This window comes from Pinus tabuliformis, chromosome 2_1 (genome assembly GCF_031772625.1).
Source record: "Pinus tabuliformis cultivar Carrire ecotype Pingquan chromosome 2_1, CPIR1, whole genome shotgun sequence".
Classification (NCBI taxonomy): domain Eukaryota; kingdom Viridiplantae; phylum Streptophyta; class Pinopsida; order Pinales; family Pinaceae; genus Pinus; species Pinus tabuliformis.
The window spans coordinates 431812339-431818559 of record NC_142299.1 but is presented as its reverse complement, the minus strand read 5'-3'; the positions used below and the strand labels follow the sequence as shown (position 1 = coordinate 431818559).

Below are 6221 nucleotides of genomic sequence, written 5' to 3'. Positions count from 1 at the left end.
TTTTAAAATAATTAATAAATTTTTAATAAATTTATGGATAATATTTTATTAATTAAAAAAATCAATATATTTAGATGATTTTGGTAGTAGCTCCAAATCAGGGGTTACAGTTATCTGAAAACTCACATAAATTATATATATACATTTAACATTAAAATTATCTCTATAATAATAACGATTTCTATTTAATAATAAAAATATCTAATAAACTCGTACCATTTGGATATCCCAGGTTGCTGTTAAAATCATTTGTCAAATATTATATAGAACCACAAAGTCAAATAAGAAATCTAAAAATTACACAGAAGTAAAAAATGTCTTCTAAGAATTGCAGAGGAGAGAACTAAAAAATGTCTAACTTTTATCATTTGGATATACTGTGTTATTGTAAAATTGATTGTAAAATATTATGTACACCAGAAGTCAAATAAGGGATCTAAAGATTGTGAGTTTAGGACTATGCCTGTCCAAAGATCTTGATCTTGATGAAATTCATATTAAAATTAACTTCAATTAAAAATATTATCAAATAAGAAATCTAAAGATTGTGAAGTGAGAGACCATACCTGTCCAAAGATCTGGGTGAATAAGGATTATCTTGATGAAATACCATTTTGTAAGTTATTGCAAGATTGTGAAGTGAGGACCATACCTGTCCAAAGATCTTGGTGAGTAGGGAACATTTGGATTAAATGTCACATTTTAAAGTAAAGATTGCGAAGTGAGAGACCATACCTGTCCAAATATCTGGGTGAATAAGGATTATCTTGATGAAATACTATTTTGTATGTTATTGCAAGATTGTGAAGTGAGGACCATACCTGTCCAAAGATCTTGGTGAGTATGGAAAATTTGGATTAAATGTCATTTTAAAGTATGTTATTTGCAGAAGATCTCTATTGGATAAGTATTATCCTGACGAAATCTGGAATATTAAAATGTATTTTCATCAAAAACTTCCAAATTTTTGATAAATAAAATTTATATTTATAACAATATTTTATTAATAAATAATTTTATTTTTCTATTTAATTGGATGATAATAATTCTATTTAATATTAAACTTATCAAGATGATAATAATGAATTATATTTAGATGATAATTAAAAAAAGTCTCATAAACTCGTATCATTTGGGCATACTATGTTATTGTAAAAATCAATTGTAAATTTTTTATATATATGAACGAGTCAAATAAGAGATTGTGAGGTGAAAGACCACATTTGACATCCTGTGTTACTGTAAAAATCAATTGTAATATATATCAACTGTAATATATATATATATATGAGATCTGAAGATTGTGAGGTGAAAGACCATATTTGGTGAACAGGGATCATCTTAATGAAATTTTAAAATATGATGAATAGGGACCATCTTAATGAAATTTTAAAATATGATGAATAGGGAGCATCTTAATGAAATCTCAAGAAGATTGTGAGGTGAAAGACCATACCTGTCCAAAGATCTTTGGTGAACAGGGATCATCTTGATGAAATCCCATTTTAAAGTGGATGAATAGGGATAATCTTAAAGAAATCTCAAGATAATTACAAGCTAGAAAGGGTCCCACAATACCACCAATAGAGTGAAAAAAAGATGCCATCACATCATCCAAACACACACCCAGGTATTAGAAAAGGTCACCAATAGAGTAAAAAATATTCCATCCCATCATCCAAACAGCCAGGTATTATAAAATTAGAAAAGCTTTTATTGTAAGTAATGCCATGCAAATCCCACTTCCTTTCACTATTATGACATCACATCATCCAAACACCACCTACACTACCAGACCAGCTTGGGCATTCACAACCATGGCATCACATCATCCAAACACCACCTACACTCCCAGGCCAGCTTGGGCATTAGCAGAGCTTTTATTGTGACTAATGCCCTGTAAATCTCCCTTTCTTTCACAATTATTATGTAATGTAAGCTTTTATTGTAACTAATGCCCTGCAAATCTCCCTTTCTTTCACAATTATTATGTAATGTGAGACTTATGGATTTTTCAATCTACAAATGTCTCGATGTATCAATGTAGAGGAAGTGAACAAAATCCAACTTCAACACCCACATATAAAAAGCCTGTTATACAACAACAGGAAACTAGAAAAGGAAAAAACAAAGCTACTCTTTGAATGTATGGAAGGACACATTGACTTGGAAAGAGACCAAGAAGTCCGCTCAAACAGTATTTTCATAGATATTTTGTGAAAGGCTAGACAACCAGCTATTACAAATTCTCAATATATGAATTGCATTTTATTCGACCATATTTGTCGTAACAGCAGCCAGCCTTTATAAACAATCTGAATATATGCAATGCATGCTATTCAATCTGAAAGGCTCGACGACCAGCATCTATTAGATTTTCAATACATAAATACTATTTGTTCAATCATGAAAGCAGCCTTTACATACAGAAACCCCTCCGAATAAAGAAACCAAACGTAGGAAAATACAGTACTATCTAAATATGATTTTCCTCCTGCAAAGAAATTAAGATGAAGTATGTTGAAAGATGAAAAACTCGTATCAATGGATAGACAAAAAATGGTTTAAGCTCATTAAGAAGTGCAGAAGAGCACCCAATTGATTAGCACATAACACTGTAACAATGCTTATCAGAATTCAGTGGATCAGAGCTGAAGCTGGCTCAGTCTCAATTTGCTTGCATTAACATCATCATCAACTGCACCCTACCGCTCACCGTATTCATTTCCATCAGCTTCTCCATGTTTGATTGATTCAGCGTGCTGTTCCCCTCGGTCGCATGGTGGTCGCCCAGGAGCTGAGCAGACAGGTATTACAGACCTAATGCAGACAGCAGGTGCTGGATTCAGAGATGGGATAACAAAGTTTGAAGCCAAGAGTCTGTTGTGCATCTTCAGGCCTAATCCTTCTAGGTGCAGGAGGGGTTGAGTAGACTGGAACCGCAGACCTAATTCTCACAGGTGAAGCCCTTGATGCTAGAGGCCTTAGGCATATGGAATCAGAAGAACTGGGGCTACTTCTATAGGTTGTTGATTGCTGTTGTTGGAGGGCACTGAGATTTGGATTTCTATAACTGAAATTGTGAGGAGTTTGCATAGAATAAGACGATCTAGATGAAGTATTTCCAGACCCAAATGCAGCATTTCTCCAATCGATCAATTGGTAGCCTTGAATTACAGCATTTTGATCTCTGCTTGAAGTGTCAGCATCGTGAAGCCATTCATCTTTATCTCGTCGGTGTTCCTCCAAAGGAATTGGAATATCCTTTCTTTCACTTCTAGTGATTGGCAACCTCACTGGAGGAGGCTGGCAGACGTCCATGATTGCAGTATTATTATTCATGGGATAGTTGGGAAAATGGAAAATTCAGTCTTCTTGTTAAACACATTATAGGACTCCCTGGGGATTGGTGATGGCCGTGTCGAAGTAATCCCGGGGCCTGCAGATAGTTGTTGTTGTTGGGTTTTTTAAAGAAATATCGAACGTATGAATGCCAGGAATTTGGAAGCAGAAGGTGGAGTAGGGGGCTGATGGGACTGAAATCTCGGAACTAATTCTGAGTGCACATACTGCTGAGAATATGCCGAAACAACAGCACTTTTATCCCTCTGAGCAGGCAGCTTCCTCCTCTGTTGCTGGGAAACCCTACCTATCTCATCCTTACAGAGATTTGCCAAAACTCTAGCAATGGTAATCTGCTCTTGCTCTTCACTGCTCTCACTGTCACAGGAAGAAGAGCACAATCCACTCAACTGTGATACTGCATGAGCACCATATACCAAATACACAAAACCAGCTCACAGTCAAAATTCATGCCCACCATATACCCAATACATAAAAACAACACAATATCGAAATTTATGTTCACCGTATCCCCAATTCACAAACCAACAAAATGCCAAAATTCAAAACAATGAAGAAACGCCACCCAAAGCTATCCTTGAAAAACCATAAACCCTAGCAGGGTCAATGGCATAAATTAAGATTTGAACATAGTGGATATCTACATACATTGTTTGAGAGCCGACCAGGCAGCCATTGCAGCATTCTTCTCAGCTTGCTTCTTCGTCTTAGCAGTCTCCCCATAGAATCTCAATCCAGCAAGGTCTACACTGCATTTAAAAACAGGCAAATGACCAGGCCCTGAACGGGTTGTAGTATACACAGGAAGACTCAAACCCGCTCTGTGGGCAGTCTCCTGCAACAAATTCTTGTACACTCCAGTCTCATCCTACCCAACAAAACATCACAACAGCCCACAACACACAAACCAGAAACAAACTCAGCAGATTATCAAAAACCCCAAATACATTACAACCCAACAAACCCCCCTCCAAAACCTCAAATCCAAACCTGCAGACAGCCCCGCTGAGCTCTTTACTTCAATGCATTTATGTGTAACTATGCATTTATGCATCCTATTAATGTTCAAATAGCTTAAACACAAAATTAAAATTTCGGATGACTTACCAGGACTTTAGCAGCCAAAGACCTAGACGGTCCTCTCCTTGACAATGTATTGAGCGCAACCTCTGCAGCAGAATGTTCGGCCTGTCTCAGAGTACTGCAATAGTTGGGACTTTCAAAGATCTCTCCATTAAAGTTCACAGTGGCTTTGAATCTCGGAGCATGGTCTGGCCCTTCTCTGATACACCCATATGATGGCAGGTTGAAGCAGCTCCTCTGTGCCAGCTCCTGAAGCTGATTCTTATACATATCTAACAATCATTCAGCAAAACCCAAATAAATAAATAGCATACCAAAAACCCAAATGAGAAAATAACATACCAAAATCTCACTTTAAAGAATGAATTCAATCCCTAAAACCCCAACTGAATAAACCCCTCTATTCACTTACCTGCAGTGATTTTCTATAGCTCCAGGGTTCGAATCTCCGACCAAATCAACCCAAAAACCATCTAACATATCAAACAGGCCATAGAGCCGAAATATGCAGAGACCTCTGCTAATCTTTATAGTGCATTTCAAAGATCTGAGAACCAAGCGGATGCCTCCTCAGTGGTTTTATCCACCCAAGCCCTCATCATCATCGCCCTTTCCCCTTAACGTGGATTCCGCACGATTGAGCTCGTAGTTTGGTGCACATACAGCTAGTATTTTTATGCCTCATTATTAATAAACTGTACAGAGACTTGAAGAAATTTTTCTGGGCATTGAATTTGATAAATTTTTTAAGAAAATTTAGAGGCTTTAATGAGGGAATCGCTGGCGTGTTTATTCGTTCATCTCCATTGGATTGTTTTTTAATTTGATTTAATGAAACTTGCAGTGGGCTTTAATTAAATAGCCCGTTTTTTAAGGGTGGCCTTAATTGGGACTTCAATTTCCATGGAGAAAACCTTTATATCTCTTTAAGGTGGATTGGTCAGAAATGACGGGCAGGTCACGAGTTCGGATCTCATGGTATTCGTATGATATCGTATCAAAGTGGGTTATTTATGTTACATTAATGTGGTTTGTTTTAACATGCTATTGGGGCAAGCAAATGATAGACTCAACACTTGGCAACCTCATTAATGAACCAGGCTCTGGTGGCATTTCAAAATTTAAAACAGTAACATAAATAAATTATATATGAAGGCTGTTTTCAAAGATACCAGTGGTTAAATGCATGTTTTTTGCAGTTAAAATATATTAAATTTTACATTAGGAAAAAATTAAATAATACCAGTGTTCAATGCATGTATTAATTTTATTGCTATTTTAGTCGATAAACATTTAAACAGACTTGCTTTGCACTTTTCAGTGAAAACTTTAAGCATTATTTTTCTGTGATTTTAATTGAGAGCCATGTGCTCATGAGGTTTTTGAGTTTTTAAGTTTTGTTGGACAGTGACTGCACGATGGTAGCTTTGATTGAAACAAATTTATATGATTTGGAGTTTTGATTGAAACAAATTTATATGATCTTAATTAAGAATCAGATAGATAGAGATAGATTTTTTTGATATATATAATCAATTTTATAGGATTTTGGTTTTGAATTGTATTTTTTTGAAAATCAGATGTGTTATAGTTTAATTTTTATATGGAAAATTTAAATTAATTTATTTTTGTTTTTAAAGGAAAATTATGTTATTTAAGATGATTTTGTTAATAGTTTATGGGGCCTTGGATAGATGGTGATTGGGTGCTCTATTAAGGTACTTTTTGATGTGAAGTTATCGGTTCAATTCCTCGCCCCGGTGCTTTGTTAAGGC

At 35.6% G+C, this 6221-nt stretch overlaps 1 pseudogene across 1 annotated transcript; it reads right to left on the bottom strand.

Annotated features, from left to right (window-relative positions):
* Nucleotides 1–2185: 2185 nt before the first annotated feature.
* LOC149200738 (double-stranded RNA-binding protein 3 pseudogene) lies at nucleotides 2186–5374 on the bottom strand (annotated as a pseudogene). The gene is made up of 4 exons (XR_016253851.1): nucleotides 4859–5374; nucleotides 4471–4718; nucleotides 4012–4231; nucleotides 2186–3760 (listed from the first exon to the last, which is right to left on the bottom strand). The product of XR_016253851.1 is annotated as a double-stranded RNA-binding protein 3 pseudogene (transcript).
* Nucleotides 5375–6221: the final 847 nt, after the last annotated feature.